A 20,074-nucleotide genomic window follows, 5' to 3' on the forward strand; every position below is an offset into this window, starting at 1 on the left:
TCTAGCAAGCTAGATGCTGTTCACGCCTCTCCTGCATTCGGCCCTGCCATGTCTAGCTACTCGTGGTTTCTAGAACTCACCATATTGTTTTGCGCTCCCATGCTTTCGTATGCACTATGTTTTCTGCCTGGAGTTCCATTCATTCTTTGTTCCATAGACTCCGATCTCACGTGCTTTCCTGAACAAGCACACACTTGTGCATACAAGTGCCCTTCAGTACGATACTAATGCCAGACCTTTCCACTTGCTGACTCTGTCAGGCTGTACTCTCAGGCCTCTCTATCCTTCTTCAGAGGGGAAACTATAATTTAATGTATTCATCTGCAGCTTGCCAGCGTCTGGCATGGTGCCACATACATATTAAATACTTACTAAATGTTCTTTGAAATGTCAAAGTCCCATCACAGCCCACAGGGCCTCTGTTCGATAGCTGAGCCTGTCTTCAGCCTCCTCCAATGGCATTCTTCCCCCCATCACTTTGGAACAGCTCCTTGGGCCCTCAAATGTACCAAGGTCATTACCACCTCAGACCCTATGAAGTCAATCTCTGTTGTCAACTCGGTGAGTTCTGGAACCACCTGGGAGGTGGACCTCTTTGCCTGTGGGGGATTGTTTTCATTAGGTTAATTGAGGTGAGATGACCTGACCTCTCCGGGCACATGTGGGTGGGTGGCATCATTCCCCGGGCTTTAATCCTAACTGTAGAAAAAGGAGAACAGGTGTTCATCATCCTCTGCTTCCTGGCTATGGATGCAATATGACCAGCTGCTTGCAGGTTTCTGCGATCTTAACTCCCTTGCCACGATGGCATGTTCTCTTCAACTGTGAGTTAAAATGACACCCCTCCTTTTTAGACTCAGCATGGTGGTACACTGTTTTGATCCCATCCCTCAGAAGGTAGAGACAGGCAGGTCTCTGTGAGTTCGAGGACAGCTTGTTCTCTATAGTGACTTCCAGGCCAAGTCAGAGCTACATAGTTGAGATCTTGTCTCGGAACCAAAATAAAACCTTTCTCCCTTGAGTTGCTTTTCTTGGGCCATCTTACAGCGACAGAAAAAGAAACCAAGACAGGCCTTTTGCATGCACTCCTTCCATTTGGAAGCTGAGAAGTAATCCACATCTTGAGCAGAGGGGTGGCTACATCCCATCTACCAGGGCTCCCAACTATACCTGGGTGGAGAGGATGCTATAGCATCTAGAAGTAGATGCTTCAGGTCCTGATGAAGTCCTGCAATGCCTAGGACAAGTCCCCCACAAAGACTTGTATGCCCCAAGATGACAGTAACAAAGCCTGAGAATGGGGCATCTACAAATGTAAACTCACTATTAGGGTGTAAGGTGTGCAGAACAATAGTAGGTCCTCCCAGAGGCCTCTGCTGGCCCCCAACACTCTATTATACCACTTATTTTATTGTGGTGGTTCCAATGAGAATGATCCCCATAGGCTCATATGTATGAATGTTTGGCCCCCAGCTGGTGGTACTGTTTGGGAAGGATTAGGAGGTGTGGCCTTGTTGGAGGAGGGGTGTCACTGGGGTCGGCTTTGAGGATTCAAAAGCCCACACCACCCACAGTTAGTGTTCTCTCTCTCTCTCTCTCTCTCTCTCTCTCTCTCTCTCTCTCTCTCTCTCTCTCCTCTCTCCACCTCATGGTTGTTGTTTCAACTCCTAAGCTCTCAGCTACTGCTCCAGCCCCATGCCTGCCTGCCTGCTGCCATGCTCTCCACCATGATGATCATGGACTGACCCTCTGAAACTGTAAGATAAACGCTTTCGTGGCTGGAGAGATGACTCAGAGGTTAAGAGCACTGGCTGTTCTTCCAGAGGTCCTGAGTTCAACTCCCAGCAACCACATGGTGGCTCACAACCGTCTGTAATGAGATCTGGCGCCCTCTTCTGGTCTGCAGGCATACATGCAGGCAGAACACTGTTTACATAATAAATAAATAAATATTAAAAAAAAAAAGATAAATGCTTTCTTTCTGTAAGTTGCCTTGGTCCTGGTGTCTCTTCACAGCAATAGAAGAGTAACTAAGATAACTATTCATCTATTTCCTTCACCTTCAAAGCACTTTTCACACTTGGAAATGGTCTTGTGATTCCCACTGTCATGCCCATTGGAACTTAAGTCCCATGAGTTGGTGGTATGTACAATGCTGGCCCAGAGAAAGCACTAAGTTAAGCATTTGCTGAATGAGTGAGTGAATGAATGAATGATAGAAGCAAATAATGGCTGAATGACAATTTATTGCTGCAGAGCACTGTGACAGTCAGGAGACCGGAACTCTCCTGTCCTGACCAGTAGGTTTGGTCCGTGCCGGACAGTTGTCTCCCATGCAGAACAATCCACATCAGGAAGCTGCAGGAGAGCTGTCTCTGAGGCACTCACAACACGGGCCTTCGGCCACACAATCCTTCCTCCTTGAGCAGCGCAGAGGTACTGCCAAGGCTGAAGTTTGCCTCTGTGACTCTCCAAGAGAGGCCCATTAATAATCGAAAGCACAGCCATGTGTGATGGTGCACGCCTGTAAGTTCAGCAACAGAAAGGCTGAGGCAAGAGGTTCTTGAGTTCAAGGCCAGCCTGGGCTACATAGTGAGACCCTGTCTCAAAAGCAAACAAATGCATGCCCCAAACAGCAACAACCGAAGACAGCTAGGCATGGTAACCCCTGTAATTCCGGCACTAGTAAGTCTGAAGCAGGATTGTGAACTCACAGGCTAGCTGTGAATTCAAAGCTAGTCAGTCTACAGAGCAAGACCCTGTCTCAGCATGAAATTGGAGGCAAATGGATGGAACTAGAAAAAATCATCCTGAGTGAGGTAACCCAAACCCAGAAAGACAGTCATGATATGTACTCACTCATAAGTGGATTCTAGATATAAAATAAAGAACAATCAGACCACAACCCATAGAACCATGGAGGCTATATATATAGCATGGAGGTCCCTAGGACAACTGTGGCTTATAATAAATTTCGGTTTTACTCAATTATTGAAAAAAAATAGCCAAATGAATGGAAACACATGAACTATGAACCAAAGGCTGAGGGGCCCCCAGCTGGATCAGGCCCTCTGAATAGGTGTGACAGTTGATTGGCTTGATCAGTTTGGGAGGCAACTAGGCAGTGGGACCGGGTCCTGTGCTCATTGCATGAGTTGGCTGTTTGAAACCTGGAACTTATGCAGGGACACTTGGCTCAGTCTGGGAGGAAGGGACTCGACCTGCCTGGACTGAGTCTACCAGGTTGATCACAGTCCTGGGGGGGGGGGGAGGCTTTGCCCTGGAGGAGGTGGGAATGGGGGGGAGGCTGGGGGGAAGGGGAGGGAGTGGGAGGGGGGAGAACAGGGGAACCCGTGGCTGATATGTAGAACTGAATGGTATTGTAAAATAAAATAAATAAAATTTAAAAAAAAAGAAAAAGAAAAAAATAACACACACACACACACACACACACACACCCCAAAGGCAACCTTTCTTCCAGGCTCCAGGGGTAGAGGCAGATGTTCTCACATCCATTCCTTATTCCAGTGGCCAGCCAAAGCTGTGTCCCTTGGAAAGGCAGCCTGACTTTACCTTTGCATTACGGCTCAAGCTGGGTGCCTGCTGCACAGCTGACTTACAGGATACCATGGTTTTGTGATGATCATAATAATGATGACGTCGATAACACCATCATGGAGAGCTAAAGTAGATGCGGCCGTTTCAATGTTGAAGAATAGAGAGAGATCAGCGGGCACAGCAGCACACCCTTTCATCCCAGCACTCAAGGAGGCAGAGGCAGATCTCTGAGTTTGAGGCCAGCCTGGTCTACAAGAGTGAGCTCCAGGACAGCTAGAGTTGCATAGAGAAACCCCATCTCAAAAACAAAACAAAAGAATATTTGTCTAAGTTTGGGGTTTTCATTGCTGTGAAGAGAAACCATGACCACGGCAACTCTTTTTTTTTTGTTTTGTTTTGTTTTGTTTTTTGAGACAGGGCTGGCCTCGAACTCACAGAGATCCGCCTGCCTCTGCCTCCCGAGTGCTGGGATTCAAGGCATGCGCCACCACCGCCCGGCAATCACGGCAACTCTTTTAAAGAAAATATTTCATTGAGGGGGCTCGCTTACAGTTTCAGAGGTTCAGTCCATTATCATCATGATGGGGAGCATGGCGGTGTGCAGGTAAGGAGGTGCCAGAGCTGAGAGTGCTACATCTTTCAGGCAAGAGGAAGTCAACTGACTGTCACACTGAGGGAAACCTGAACAAAGGAGAGCTCAAAGCCCGCCCCCACAGCGACACACTTCCTCCAACAAGGCCACGCCTCCTAATAAAGCCACGCCTCCTAATAAAGCCACTCCCTGTGGGGGCCGTTTTCTTTCAAACCACCACAGTATCTTATTGGACCAGGTGGCAAAGTCGATTTTGCAGAAGTGGTGGCTGGACACTCTGGCCAGTCCCACTGCCACCTCATCATCAAGAGCTCACTGTGCCCATAGGGACCTTCCCTCTGAGCCAGTGTGCTGCATATTCTGGAAACGTGGTTGGCTTGGAGAGACTTCCCTGCCGCGTCTCACCTGCCCTGTCTTGACATAGTCTGCTGCGTGTTTCCTATTCTTTCCTGTCCATTCACTGACCTGACTTCTGCAGGGGAACCTTCTGCCTTTTCCTATCTCCCAGTTGGGTATGGCTGTACTATTCCTGATCAGCACAAAGGTTTTGACTTGCTCCCTTTCCAAGCTGGTTCCATTCACCCCTTCTTAGGCAAGCTGATGGTCCAGATGCCAGCAGACCACCATGCTAATACTAAACTTGGTACAGACACCTAGTCGGGAAAACACACTAAGGCCAGAACTGCTGAACTCGAACTATTCTCCTGCCTCAGCCTTCTGAGCAGCTGGGACTACAGGTGTGCACCATCAGACCTGGCTTTTAAGCATCTATTTTATTCTTTTTGTTTGGTTTCTGCCCCTAAGTCACCAACTATATGGCTCATTTAGCATCTTAACTCAGCAGTTCTGGAGCGATAGGGAGCCTATGATCCATTCTGGGTGCTGAAAAAAACGCAGACTGCTGCCACCTTCTGTCACTGGCATTCACACATAGTAGGTCTACTGGGCCCAGCACCCGGTATTTTGCACTGGTGATCCAGAACTCAGCCTTAGCCTCCGTACCTGACCTCAATTCCAAAGTTTCCTGCTCATAGGTCATGACTTTCATTGATCTGGACCACTCTGACTCCGAAGACCTCAACTCTGGTGTCCTCTTCCCTGGTCCCTCATCCCAGTACAACGTCCTCCAGCTCCTCAGCTCCTCCAATCCCTCCCAGCCCTTCAAGCCACTTTTCAGACTGTATTTCTTCCCTCCCAACGATTTGTTGTTGTTTGTTTGTTTGTTTGTTTGTTTTTCAGAACTGGAATCCAAAACCCGGTACTTGGTAAGCAGCACTCTGCCGCTGAGCCACACCCACACCCTCCTTATCTGGTCTGGGGTTCAGATGCCATGCTAATACTAAACTTGGTACAGACACCTAGTCAGAAACACCCACCCCTATTCCATTCAGCCTTAGCCTATCAGCTTCCTGACCCACAGGTACAAACCTAGTTTCCTGCTTCCCATGGCATGGTATAGGAAAATGCTGTCTCCTGCAAACCAGGACCACTTTGAGTCATACCTCATTGGAACCCCAATATCAGTGTTGAGTGGTACTTGCATCTTGCTGCGATCCCATCTTGATAAGGGCATTTTGTATTCCGTATTAGAAAGACACACTCATACCCCATATCATACAAAAGCATCAGCATGTGCCTGTCATTCCCAGTTTAGCACATCACTCTATTAATGGTTTGCTCATTCTGAGTTCATCCCCTCCCAGCCCAGATGCCCCTGGAGGAGTACAAGGTTGATACCAGCAGGAGCTAATGGGACGCCGAGATTCCAGCGCCTGCGCCCAAACACGCACAGAATGAGGGAAGTGTGAAGGGGATGATAAGGAGAGAAGTACAGATATCATGGGCCTCAAAAACAGGGTTAGCAGCCGGGCAGTGGTGGCGCACGCCTTTAATCCCAGCACTCGGGAGGCAGAGCCAGGCGGATCTCTGTGAGTTCGAGGCCAGCCTGGGCTACCAAGTGAGTTCCAGGAAAGGCACAAAGCTACACAGAGAAACCCTGTCTCGAAAAACCAAAAAAAAAAAAAAAAAACAGGGTTAGCCACCTGACCCGAGGGGAAGCAGTGAGCTAGAGAATGACTGACGGACTGGCTGCCTTTGTCCTGGTTAGCGTTCTATTGTTGCCGTAAACATCATGATCGGAAGCAACATGGGGACGAGAGGATTTATTTCATCTTATCACTTATATATAGTCCATCACTGAAGGAGGTCAGGGCAGGACCTCAAGACAGGAACTTGAAGCAGAAGGTGTAAAGGAGGACTGCTTCCTGGCTTGCTCCCCATAGCTTGTTCAACCTGCTTCCTTATACCTGGCCTGGGCCATCAGCCCTGGGGTGGCATTACCTAGAGTGGGCTGGGCCCTCCCATGTCAATTATTAATCAAGAAAATGGGGGGCTGGAGAGATGGCTCAGCAATTAAGAGCACTGGCTGTTCTCCAAAGGACCAGGGTTCAATTTCCAGCAACTACATGGCAGCTCACAACTGTCTGTAAGTCTAGCTCCAGGGGATCTGACACCTTTACACCAATGCACATAAAATAAAGTTAAATAAAAAAGAAAAGAAAATGCCTTATAGCCAGGTGGTAGTGGCACACACCTTTAATCCCAGCACTTGGAGGCAGAGCCAGGCGGATCTCTGTGAGTTCAAGCCCAGCCTGGCCTACAGAGTGAGATCCAGGACAGGCACCAAAACTACACAGAGAAACCCTGTCTGGAAAAAAAAACAAAAACAAAAACAAAATAAAAAAAAGAAAAAGCCGTATAGACCTGCCTATAAGGAAATCTGATGAGGCATTTTCTCACTTGAGGGCTCCTCTTCTTAGATGACCCTAGTGTGTGTCAAGCTGATAAAACAACAAACAACACAACACAAGAAAAACTCAACCACATTCCTTCTCTCTATGGCATCTGCTGGCTGGGATGTAAGGATGACAGGTTTCCAGGATGTTAATCTGCTAACCTCTCAGACTGCTGGCTCTCTGGATCAAAGCACAGTTCTCACGAGTCTTGTCCTGTCTCCTCTCAGTGACCTCAGCAGGTACCGGGCAGTGTTGAGCTCCAGTACTCCCTCCACAGTTCTCACCACCCACAACTGTCCTTCTGGGGGTTCGGGATTTAGCTCAGTGGTAGAGCACTGGCCTAGCAAGCGCAAGGCCCTGGGTTCGGTCCTCAGCTCCGAGAAAAAAAAAAAACAAAACAAAACACACTGTCCTTCTGAACCTCGGGCCCCAACTTCATTTCCTTTGCCTTTGGCAATTGTCCTTCGAGAACACCGGTTCTGTGACCACTCAGCCCTCTCCACGTGGGCTGCTTACACTGGACTCCTCAGAGGAGTGCCATGACTCTCCCGCTCATATGTTTGAACAGTGGTACTCATGGCCACCACTTTCTCACTCTAGGAGCAAATTCAAATTCAAACTTCCCTCAAGCTTCCTGCTGCCCACTCTAGGCTCCTCATGTGGCGCTCAGCCCCCCACCTCGCCCCCCGCCACTCTGACCATGGCCACACTGAGGGTCCACCCTGAAGCCTAAGCCAATGTGGACATGTATTGTGAAGACCTGTGTAGCAAGGAAAGGCTACATTTGATTATGATCTCATCCTCCTCCACCTCCTCATACAGACAGAAAACTTGCTTGGGCGCTATTTTCCCAAGAAGATCTCAGAGCTGGATGCATTCTTCAAGGAGCCAGCTCTCAATGAAGCCAATCTGAGCAATCTGAAGGCTCCATTGGACATCCCAGTACCTGATCCAATCAAGGAGAAAGAGGAGGAAGAAGAGAAGGATGGGAAGAAAGGGGAAGATGAAGACAAAGGTCCTCCCTGTGGCCCAGGGAACTGCAGTGAGAAGATTGTGGTCCCCCTGCAGCCCCTACAGCCTGAGATCAAGGATGCCATCGAGCAACTCAATCCGGTCACTACCTGGTTTGTAACTACAGCTACCTCGGAGAGAGGATGGGAATCATTTTGGAGTGGCTGTCCAGGAGAAGGTGTTTTGAGCTGATGACCAGCCTTCATACAAGCTGGAGGGCTTCCATACTCAAATCTCGAAGTACTTCTCAGAGAGGGGTAATGGCAGCGATCAAGACAGCCAAACAGCCCCACGTGGGTGATTATCAGCCGCTGGTGCATGAGCTGGATGAGATAGAGGACCAGGACATCTGGCTGATGGTCATGGAGATCCATAATGATTATGCTGTGTTATATGACATCAGCCTGAAGAACTTCGAGAAGCTCCATGGAGAAACAAAGGGAATGATCTATTGTGCCCCCTCTCTCGTTCTCTGATGGGCACAATAGAGACCTTCCTGCCTTCACCAGGAACTCTAAACTGGACCCAGGTTTTTCCCTTACTCTGCCTCTTAAACACAATAAATATATGGTTGCTCGCCAAAAACAAAAAACAAAACAAAATTCCCTCAAAAATTTAGTAGAGTGGTGCATGTATTGTAACACCCAGGAAGCTGAGGCAGGAAGATCTCAAAGTTCAAGGCTATACCCTGTATAAAACAACAACAGCCAGGCAGTGGTGGCGCACGCCTTTAATCCCAGCACTCGGGAGGCAGAGCCAGGCGGATCTCTGTGAGTTCGAGGCCAGCCTGGGCCACAGAGTGAGCTCCAGGAAAGGCGCAAAGCTACACAGAGAAACCCTGACTTGAAAAACCAAAACCAAAAAAAAAAAAAAAAAAAAAGCCAGGTGGTGGTGACACACGCCTTTAATCCCAGCATGTAGGAGGCAGAGCCAGGCAGATCTCTGTGAGTTCGAGGCCAGCCTGGGCTACCAAGTGAGTCCCAGGAAAGGCGCAAAGCTACACAGAAAAACCCTGTCTCAAAAAACAAAAAACAAACAAACAAAAAAACAATATGCCCACTCCCCTGGGGGCTGGGTAGGGGTGTAGTTCACTGGTGGAGCCTAGCACATACAAGGCCTTAGATTCAATCTCTAGTGCTACATACATACATGCATACATTATTTCATTAATTAAAAACAGGGCTTTGGAGATGGCTCAGCATGTGTACACACATGCACATGCACCTGTACATACATGTGAACATACCTTCATACCATACAGATACAGAAAATAAGAAAGAAAAAAATTCTAAGGTCAAGCTAGGGGCATGGCCCAGTGGGAAGAGCATATGCTCCGTATGAGCAAGGTCCTAGATTCTGTCCCCAGAAAAACAAACGAGAGAGAGAGAGAGAGAGAGAGAGAGAGAGAGAGAGAGAGAGAGAGAGAGAGAGAGACTAACTCTGTTCGATGGGGTCTTCCCCAAAGGCATAATTTGAAAGGCATGTAAAGACTGAAGGCCACAGAGGCTCAGCCAGGGTTCAGGAGAGGGTGAGGTGTGGCTCTCATCAACCCAGAGGTTCCTCAGCTGCAGGTTCAGGCAAGCCTCTTTAGAACTTCAGAAAGATGTTCGTCATGGAAATGTGTGACTGTGGAACCTAAGCCAGAGAAAGGGACCCTATCTCAAACTGGGAACAGACCATACACGAATTACTAGACTTGGTCAGTGCCAATACCCTGGACTTCTCGCTAATTTTATAGCTAAGAAAAATGTGGAAGTTTTAGAAAAGAGAGTGACAGGTACAGGATCTCCTGTACTTCTTCAAAAATATTCTGTGAACCTGAGATTATCTCAAATCAAAGAGTTAAAAAAAAAAAAAGTGGAACATACACAAATAGAATTGTGTTCACGAGCTGGGCGGTGGTGTTGCACACCTTTAATCCCAGAACTTGGGAGGCAGAGGTAGGCGGATCTCTGTGAGTTTGAGGCTAGCCTGGTCTACAGAGTGAGTTCCAGGACAGCCAGGGCTGTTACAGAGAAATCTTGTCTCAAAAAAACGAAAGAAAATAAAAAAAAAAAAAAAGAAAAAAGAAAAAGAAACAAAAGAACTGTGTTCACATGTTGAAGTAGGTTGGCTTTTCTTTTCTTTCTTTTGTTTGAACATGGGCATGCAGGTTCTATTGGCTGATTAATGGCCTTCTCTAACCACTCTCCGTTTTCCCCTTGTTAACTTCTATTTTGCCCAGTCTCCTTTCAACAGCTCAGCCTTTAGCTCTTCTCCAGCCCTGGTGGGTGGGTCTTGATTAGTCTAAGCCAATTGGTAAACTGCCAACTATTGGCTAGACCCGGGAACATGATGCAATTCCTGCCATGAGATAATAATAGCAAATATTTATATAGCACACAGCATGTGCCAGGCACTGTTCTCAGCACTTTAAATAGAAAAAAAAAACCTCGGCTCTCACTTGACCCTATCAATCAAATACCGAGAGATCAATTCAGTGATTCCAGGTCACACAGCTGATGAGAGGGTGAGAGAGAGAGAGATAGGATGGGGACCTTCTTAAAAAGTTTGCATTGTTCATAAAAGGGATCTAATACGGCTGCAGTGCTTGTGTTCCTAATCAAGCCCGGGGTCCTCTGTATGCTAGGCAGGCTCTCTACCACCGAGATGCATCCCGTTTCTACTAGACATCTCTCATCTCTGAATACTCGTTATCATACAGGCTCAATCGCGCGAGAGCTGCAGAGTTCACTGCTGCCAAAGATCTCAAAGTGGCGCTGGGCTTGCGATCTGTGTGTTCGACACAGAAAAGACCGACTGACCGAGGTCCTAACCCACCCAGAGCCAGTAGGCTAAAGGCAACTGACCTACTAGGCATCTCTCTACCAGTGAGATGCATCTCATTCCTACCTGGCATGCTCTCTACCACCGAGATGCATCCTCTTTCTACTGGCAACTTTTTGTTGTTTGTTAAGACAGGCTCTCATGTGGTCCAGGATGACCTCTTGATTTGCACCTGAGACTGACCCTGAACTCCTGATCTTCCTGCCTCCCCTTTCCTGAGTGCTGGGACTATGCGTGCTCACCACCAGCTCAGCTCTGCTTTCTCAAATGTCCCTTTTCTTTCTATAAAGAAGTCACCTTTACTGCTCCAGGATGCCGTCCTCGGCTCGTGATGTCTCCTACCCCAGCAGCCATTTTGGTACTGTCGCATAGCAGTTTAAGAGGATATTCCAGCCGGGCGGCAGTGGCGCACGCCTTTAATCCCAGCACTCGGGAGGCAGAGCCAGGCGGATCTCTGTGAGTTCGAGGCCAGCCTGGTTTACAGAGTGAGATCTAGGACAGGCACCAAAACTACACAGAGAAACCCTGTCTCAAAACCATAGAGACCTGGAGGTCTGTACAGATAGGCAGGAACAAGGAAGTGAGGTGACTGGGCTAAGAGTCAATGAGAGGGCAGAACAGCAAGGCAATAAAGGCGCGGGTAGACAGGAAGTAGCTCTTTTTGGAAGTTATGTTTTTGGAAGCTATGGCGTGCTGAGTTAAGGTTAGCTGGTGGTTCTCATTATTACCCTGATCTCTAAGGCTTCCACCCCTAAAAAAAAAAAAAAAAAAGGAGGATATTTCAGGATGGCCAAGATGGTTGAGCTGGTACAAGCACCTTCATGGCCAGCCTGACAACCTGAATTCCATCCCAGGAGTCCACGGTGAAAGGAGAAAACTGACTCACAAAAGTTGTCCTCTGACCTCCACATGTACATTCAGACTCCCAAACACATCACACACACCACCACCACCACCACCACCACCAATGTGATGTTCCAGAATGCTACAGATGGCAGACCATGAATAGAGACAGAACCTGTATCTCTGAAGACCTCGTGGAAAGGTGGGCACAGTGGTTCACACCTGTTGTCCTAGCATTTGGGAGGATGAGGCAGAAGGGCTATGAATTATGGTCCAGCCTGGGCTACACAGACTCAGTCAGTTGCAAACAAATAACCAAGTCTGGAAGTAACCAGTCCTGGAGTTTCTAGCCAGGTGTTTCCCTCTGCCTTTTGTTTCTTTCGTGTGTGTGTGTGTGTGTGTGTGTGTGTGTGTGTGTGTGTGTGTGTACATGAGCTTGCATGTGAAAACACAAACCTTGAATGTAATCCTCAGGAACACTTTCCACCTCCTTGGAGACAAGGTCTCTCAGTGGCCTAGAGCTCACCGAGAACATGACTCCTGCCTTGACTTTCCTGCAATAATGGAACCTGAAACCTGAACTAAAAGAAACCTTTTCTTCCTTAAGTTGCTTTTGTTTTTTTGTTTTTGATTTGTTGTTGTGGTTTGAGACAGGGTTTCTCCATGTAGCCCTGGCTGTCCTAGACCTTGTTTGTAGACCAGGCTGGCCTCGAACTCACAGAGATCCGCCTGGTTCTGCCTCCCGAGTGCTGGGATTAAAGGCGTGCGCCACCACTGCCCAGCTGAAATAGTCCTTTTTTTTTTTTTAAGCTGAGGATTGAACCCAGGGCCTTGCACTTGCTAGGCAAGCGCTCTACCACTGAGCTAAATCTTTTTATCACAATCACAGACATGAAACTAGGGCAGAAACTTTGTCCATACGTTATTGGGTATCACTTACTTTGGTTCTTATGCCTTTAAATTCTCCTATGACCTTCTACAATGTGATGCATTTGATTATTTTTTTTGAGATTTTTAAAAAATATTTATTTATTATGCATACAATGTTCTGCCTGCATGTACACCTGCAAGCCAGAAGAGGGCACCAGATCTCATTATAGATGTGAGCCACCATGTGGTTGCTGAAAATTGAACTCAGGACCTCTGGAAGAGCAGCCAGTGCTCTTAACCTCTGAGCCATCTCTCCAGCCCGCATTTGATTATTTTATTGGAACAGAAACCTTTCTACTTTTCCCTTTCATTTTACTCTCTGCTCACCATCTGGACATTGCTGTCACCTCTCCATCCTAACAGGCTGTGTCCCTTGAAGGTCAAACCGGCTCGACAACATTCAGTCCTTGTCCTGAGCCCCCGGGGGAGCAACTGAGGCAGGGGAGCATGCCTCATCCCCTTCTTGTCCTCTCCTCTCATACGTATGACCAATGGCCCCTGCCTCCCAATCTGGGATGGGTTACAGGTGCAGGCTGCCATGCCTGGCCGACCCTTCTCTGTCCAGTTCTTGCTTTCCCAGATTTCAAGCACTGCCCACATACCCTTTGCTCCAAAGAGATTTGTCCATGGACCCCCTCGTGAGTGGTCAAACTCGGTGCCCACCTTCCCGCTGGTCACCACACCACGTAGATGCTCCAGTGGCCTTTCCACATTAGTTGTCCAAGGCTGACCTCATCATGCTCACATCTCACCCTACTTGCTTCTTCTCTGTCCTTGTGATGCTTAATATTGACTTTGTCAATGTAACAGGACCGAAAATTAATTAGGAGATGAACCTCTGGCCAAGTCTGTGAGGGAGTGTCTACACTGCGCTAAGAGAAGATGGAAGTGCCATTCCATGAACTGAGGCTGGAGGCAGAAAGAAAAAGAGGAAGCAAGGACTGGGCGTGGTAAACCATGCCTTTAATTCCAGCACTGGAGAGGTGAATGCAGGTGAACCATTGTGAGTTTGAGGCCAGCCTAGGTCTACACAGGAAGTTCCATGCCAGCCAAAGCTGCATGGTGAGACCTTGTTTCAGAGAGAGAGAGAGAGAGAGAGAGAGAGAGAGAGAGAGAGAGAACTAAGTCCGAATGTTCATCTCATCTCTCTCTGCTTCCTGTTTCCTGGTTATGCATGCAGTGCGACCCCATGTTCCTTCCGCCATGCTGTCCCTGCCATTATGGGCTATACCCTCAAACTGAGAGCCGGGATAAATCTTCCTCAAGTTACTTTTTGTCAGAGATTTTGTCACAGTTACGAGAGACATGGCTAATACTGACCCCTTCCTGGGAAATGTCTGAGTCACTTTTCTATTGCTGTGAGGAGACACAGCATGGCTAAGGCAACTTAGAGAAGGAAGAGCTCATCGGGATCCAATGCCAGAAGCTTAGAGTCCACGACTCTCATGGTGGGGAGCATGGCAGCAGGCAGGCAGACGTGGTGCCGAGGCAGTGGCTGAGAGCTCACGTCCTTATCAGCAAGTAGGAGGCAAAGACACTGGGAATGGCGTGGGCTTTTGAAACCTCAAAGCCCACCCCCCAGTGACACACCTCCTCCAACAAGGCCACACCCCCTAATCCTTCCCAAACAGTTCCATCAACTGGTAACCAAACATGCAAATATATGAGCCTGTGGGGGCTGCTCTCATTCAAACTGCCACACGCATCTTCCTCCTGTTTGTCCCATGAGCAGGATTTATAAGCTACACATGTCAGAATCTTGGCTCCAAGACCTAGCTCTGTCACTCTCTAGCTGTGTGACCTTGGGTAAGTTATGTCACTTCCCTGGACCAGGCTTCCTCCTCTGTAGGTCAAATGAGAAGAGTTTACTTTCAAGGGCTTCTGTGGCGCTCAAAGGACATAATGGCTGAGCTCATTCTGCAAAATGCCTATCACATGGACACTCAAGAACTATTGATTTGCTGGATGGTAGTACCACACACCTTTGATCCCAGCACTCGGGAGGCAGAGGCAGGCAGATCTCTGTGAGTTCAAGGCCAATCCGGTCTACAGAGTGAGTTCCAGGACAGCCAGGGCTACACAGAGAAACCCTGTTTCAAAAAACCAAAACACCAACAACAAAACTATTGACTTGAAAAGAAACCCAAACCTTGTTTTTCCCATGTATCCAGCTAGTTTCCTTTTCCTGGGGATCTTGTAGTCTTCCTAGTCACTGAATTGTTCTCTTGTTCCCCACTCACTGCTTTTGGCTTTGTTTTTAAAGATTTCAGTTTCTTTCATCAGGCTTGCCTACTCCACAGGAGGCCCTCCACAGACACTCCAGCTCTCAGAATTCTAACCCATGAATCTGTAAGTGCATTCCTCTCCGTCCCCAGCGTGCCCCACCCGCTCCTCCTGCATCCCAGGAGGATTCCTCTGGTCTCTCCTAGCTGAGGCCCCAGGGCCACTGACTGTGGCAGACAGCTTCCTCTTCTACCTCTGCACCTGTTTCTGCTTCTTTCTGGAAGCTTCTTCTCCTGCCCGAATTCCCAGCGAACTCCGAACTCACCACCTCCCACCCCTGGAATGAGTCCTCAGTTCCTTTACCAGACAAGAGTGTGCTATGCTGCAAGGGAACTAAAGACAGGGAACTCAGAGCAGTGTCAGTCAGTGGGGGAAGACTCAGCCTGTGGCAGAGGGCCCCCATCCCAGGACCCGGGGGCTCCTCAAGAGCACAGTCCTGTCTGTCGGTTGCCAGCTGCGCTCCCAGTCCGGAGATGGCACCTGGCACACAGAGTCCTGAATATGTATCTGTCAAATGATACACGGACTATTAGGCCGGCTCCTAGAAAAGGCCTCTTCTATCCTGACTCTGGCCTAGGTGATGATGTCCCCTAGTCCCATGTACTCACTTCTCTGTCACTGTCCCCAGCAGGTTGTGGGGGAGTCCCTGATGCTACTCAAGGACGCTGGGGCTCCTTGTGGGAAAGGCAGGCGTCAGGCTGACTGGCTGGCCTGCTCACTCCACTATTTACTTGGGGCCTACTTTGGTTGCACTTAAAATATTATTTTTATTCATTTTTTCACTTTTATGTGCATAAGAGTTTGACTAACTTTTGTATGTTTACCGTGTTTGTGCCTGGTGCACTTAGAAGTCAGAAGAGGGTGTCAGATCCCCTAGACCTGGAATTACATACAGTTGTGAGCTATTGTGTGGATGCTGGGAACTGAGCCTGACTCCTCCCCAAGAGCAGCAAGTGTTCTTAAGCACCCAGGCTTCCCTCTAGCCCATGGTGACAATTTTTAAAATTTTGTGTGCAAACTGGACATGGTGGCCCATGCCTTTAATCCCAGCACTCAGGAGGCAGAGGCAGGTAGGTCTCTGTGAGTTCAAGGCCAGCCTGGTCTACCAAAGGAGTCCCAGGACAGCCAGGGCTGTTTTTACAGAGAAACCTTGTCTCAAAAACAAAAAACAAAACAACAAACAAAAATCCTGTGTGTGCATGCATGCATGCATCTGTGTATATGTGTGTGGTGTTTGCGTGTGTGTGTGTGTGTGTGTGTGTGTGTGTGTGTGTGTATATGTACATGTGTGTGTATTTGTGAGTGTATGTGTGTACCTATTGTGCATATTATCTGTGAGTGTTTATGTGTGATGTGTGTGTTTGTTGTGTGTATGTGTACGATGCATATATTGTATATGTGTGTGTTTGTGTGATATGTTGTGTGTGTGTGCGCGTGTTCCTCTGTGTGAGTGTGGGTATACATTTGTACTGCATGTGTAAGGTCAGAGAACAACCTCAAGTGTTGGTCCTCATCTTCTGATTTTTGTTTGGTTTTCCGAGACAGGGTTTCTCTGTGTAGCTTTGCGCCTTTCCTGGAACTCGCTTTGGAGACCAGGCTGCTGGCCTTGAACTCACAGAGATCTGCCTGCCTCTGCCTCCTGAGTGCTGGGATTAAAGGAATGCGCCACCACTGCCTGGCAGTCCTCACATTTAAGATAAGGTCTGTCTCTCTGTCTCTGTCTTTCTCTCTCTCTCTCTCTCTCTCTCTCTCTCTCTCTCTCTCTCTCTCTCTCTCTCTCTCTCTCTCTCGCTGTTTGCTTACACCAGCCTGGGAGCCTGGGCCTTCCGTCTCCCGACAGGAGCTCTGCACGTGAGTTCCCGGGGTCTGAACGCAGGCTCTCAGTCTTGCTGGGTGAGGCTTTACCCACTGAGCCATCCTCCTAGCCACTAGGCCCAGCTTCCTGTACTATACCTGCGAACTCAATTTCTGGTCCTCACAGTGCTCAAACATAAGAAGAGAGACTATCAGGGTGTGGTCCTTCCCTTCCGCTCCTCACTGCCATCACCACAAATCAGATCCTCAGAATGTCATGTGTGTCCCCAGGCAGGCCCCTTCACACCCATCCACCTCAAGTAGCACAGATGCCCTCCTGGGAGCCCACAAGCTCTGCCTGAAGCCAGTGTCTGTATAACCCAGTGCACATCCCTTGGTTTGGCCATATGGTCTCAAGCCAGTTTTCCAGTGTGTGTGTGTGTGTGTGTGTGTGTGTGTGTGTGTGTGTGTGTGTGTGTCCCTGCTACCTCCAGCCAGCCTGCACTGCCTGCTGCCCTGTGTGTCCTGCCCCTCAGCTTTGGGAGAAATCTTTCCATTCTTTGAGACAGGCTCTAATGTAGCCTCAAAGCCCTTATGTAGCTGATGATGACCTTGAGCTCTCGACCCTCCTGCCTCCCCTTCCTAAGTTCTGGGATCCCAGGAGTGGCTACCTTGCCCATCTGAGAAATCTTTGAAAGGAAATTTCTTCAGGTCCCAAGTGCCTCCTGCCCAGCCCATCCCAGGGGATATGCTAATACTCCCAGGAGGAATTAAAGCTAATTAATTTCTCAGCTCCCAGGCTGGGAAATCGAATAGACTGTGTGTGTGTGAGAGAGAGAGATTCAGTCCCCAGGGACGCTGACATGCCTCTCTTTTCAGCTTGCAGCTGAAAACAAATTCAACGGGCTGAGGATGCTGCTGGGCCAGCAGGAGCACACTGGCCTGACAGAAACGCCCTGGGTTTGATGCCCGGCATGGCAAAGTAAATAGAGTCAACTTCCTTCTTGAAGGTATTTCTGGTCACAAGTGTTTGGCCGATACTTCATGTCCACCTGGGGAAAGCGTCACGTAATAGTCAGAAATGAATTGTTTGAAAAGTTGCTGCTCTTGACCTTGAGGTTATGGGGGAATTGAAGGGAGCCACTGTCTCCTAAGTTTGGGACCTCCCTCTCTGTAGGCAGGAACCATGTTGCATGCTTCTTTCCTGGTACCCACCTCACCCCACTCCCAGCTCCTAGCATCTTTTTTTTTTTTTTTTTTTGGTTTTTCGAGACAGGGTTTCTCTGTATAGCTTTGCGCCTTTCCTGGAACTCACTTGGTAGCCCAGGCTGGGCTCAAACTCACAGAGATCCGCCTGGCTCTGCCTCCCGAGTGCTGGGATTAAAGGCATGCGCTGCCACCGCCCGGCAGCTCCTAGCATCTTGCTCAACAGAGTGTCATGAATGTTCAGTTGTGGGAAGGGAAAACCAAGAGTGTAGACTATGCTAAGGGGAAGGCCTGCATGAAACCCTTGCTGTTCATCACATAGCAGCTCTGTAAGGAAGGAAACGGCCTCCTCTCTTTTAGAGATGAGCAAGCTGAATCTCAGACAGGGTAAATGACTTCTACAGGGCTAGAAAGCGACAGAATCAGAATTCAGTTCTGGTCTTAGTGGACCTGAAATCTGTACTTTCCACTCACACCATGCTGGCAGCTGAGCCACCATACGGGAGCTGGGAACAAAACGTGGACAGTCCCTTCAGCACCATCTGATAGACTGCTTCCTAGCCATGGTAAGTCATCTAGCCTCTGATCCTCCAATATATTGGGTTCAAGAGTTTAAGGTCACCCTCAGCTACATAACAAATTTGAGGCCAGCCTGGACTACATGAGTCACTTTTTCAAAATAAAAGCACCAAGGTGTAGTGGGTAGCCATTCCAGCTTTAATCTGGAAGTTCCAACCCCCATTGAGGCTTCGGTAACTGTCACGCCTACAAGGCAGGGCCAAGAGAGGACCCTAAAGACCCAAGATCCGGATGTATCACCTCTCTTGGTTCCTGGACCCTGGATAGTGGAGTAGACCGAGCAGAGTTCGCCAGAGAACACCGCTGGACTGCGCTGCGTCTTTCCCAGACCCTGCAACCTACCTATCCCTTCATTTGTAAGTTACGCCACTAAATAAACCTCCCTTTTAACTACATGGAGTGGCCTTAATAATTTCACCAATACCAAGGGACCGAAGAAATGGCTCAGGAATTAAGAGTACTTGCTCTGGCAGAGGATCCAGGTTTGGTTCCCAGCACCCACATGGTGGCTCACACCCCAGTTCTAGGAGGATCCAATGCCTTCTTTTGACTTCTCTGGGTACCTGGCATACATGTGATGCAATATATACATGCAGGTAAAACACTCATACACATCAAATTAAATAAATAAATATAAATAAACAAACAAAAACATCAAACCAAACAGAACAACACAACCCCAAAATAAAAATCAAAACAGATGAAGAGCTGTGTGGAGAGAGCACTTGCCAGGAACGATGCCTTTGGACGATGGGATTCTCCATGGTCTCTGAACCCAGTGAGAGCTGCAGGACCAAGTGGCCACTACGGTGTCTGTGTGGACCAGCTCCAAGCACAGTGGAGAAGGACAGAGTAGGTGTGACAGACAGACAGAAGGAACGCAATGTCAATGGGCATGTTTGACTCTTCAGAGTGGGGGCTGGCTGCCACTGCCTTTTGGCCTGTGAGGACTCAGTTACTTGATTTCTTGCTTTCAGGCTCTAGCCCCCACCCCATAGTCACAGCTCAGAGTAGCTCTTCCTTGGGGGGCCCATGTTTATTTTCTCTCATCAAGGACCTCTCCCTAAAGAGACCCACGAGGTCCAGAGACCTGGCCCTAGCCATGCCTGGTGCCCAATCCTCTCTTTGAAGTTTCTGGAACACTCAGAGGTTGTCTGGAACACTAGCTTCAAGCTTATCTCTATCACCTTTGCACATCCTGGTCCCTCACTAACACCTTCAAGAATGGGGACCACATGCTCACTTTGTTCAAGTGTGAACACACACCCCACCCCCACTTCTTCTCCAGTCTCGGGTTACCCTTGCATGCCATATTATCATAGAAGCCTTCCCTGAGAAATCCGTTTAGATGAAGTCCCCCCTCTTAGCATGTGTCTATTTTTCTGCAGTTTCTTTTATAATTAACTTTTTTTTTTTTTTTTTTGGGGGGGTTTTCGAGACAGGGTTTCTCTGTGTAGCTTTGTGCCTTTCCTGGAACTCACTTGGTAGCCCAGGCTGGCCTTGAACTCACAGAGATCCGCCTGCCTCTGCCTCCCGAGTGCTGGGATTAAAGGCGTGCGCCACCACCGCCCGGCTATAATTAAATTTTTATTATGGAAGTTTTTCCTCTCTACAGACAGGGCTCACTACCTGGCTGGCTGACCTAGAACTTGATTTG

General features: G+C 48.5%; 1 protein-coding gene and 1 pseudogene across 1 annotated transcript in view; one reads left to right on the forward strand and one right to left on the reverse strand.

Annotated features, from left to right (window-relative positions):
• Positions 1-20,074, reverse strand: part of Pnkd (PNKD metallo-beta-lactamase domain containing) — an 85,199-nt gene that overhangs the window by 35,366 nt on the left and 29,759 nt on the right. The window lies entirely within an intron of this gene.
• On the forward strand, positions 7,646-8,364 carry LOC143268364 (proteasome activator complex subunit 1-like; annotated as a pseudogene).

Source organism: Peromyscus maniculatus, chromosome 13 (assembly GCF_049852395.1).
Source record: "Peromyscus maniculatus bairdii isolate BWxNUB_F1_BW_parent chromosome 13, HU_Pman_BW_mat_3.1, whole genome shotgun sequence".
Taxonomy (NCBI): Eukaryota; Metazoa; Chordata; class Mammalia; order Rodentia; family Cricetidae; genus Peromyscus; species Peromyscus maniculatus.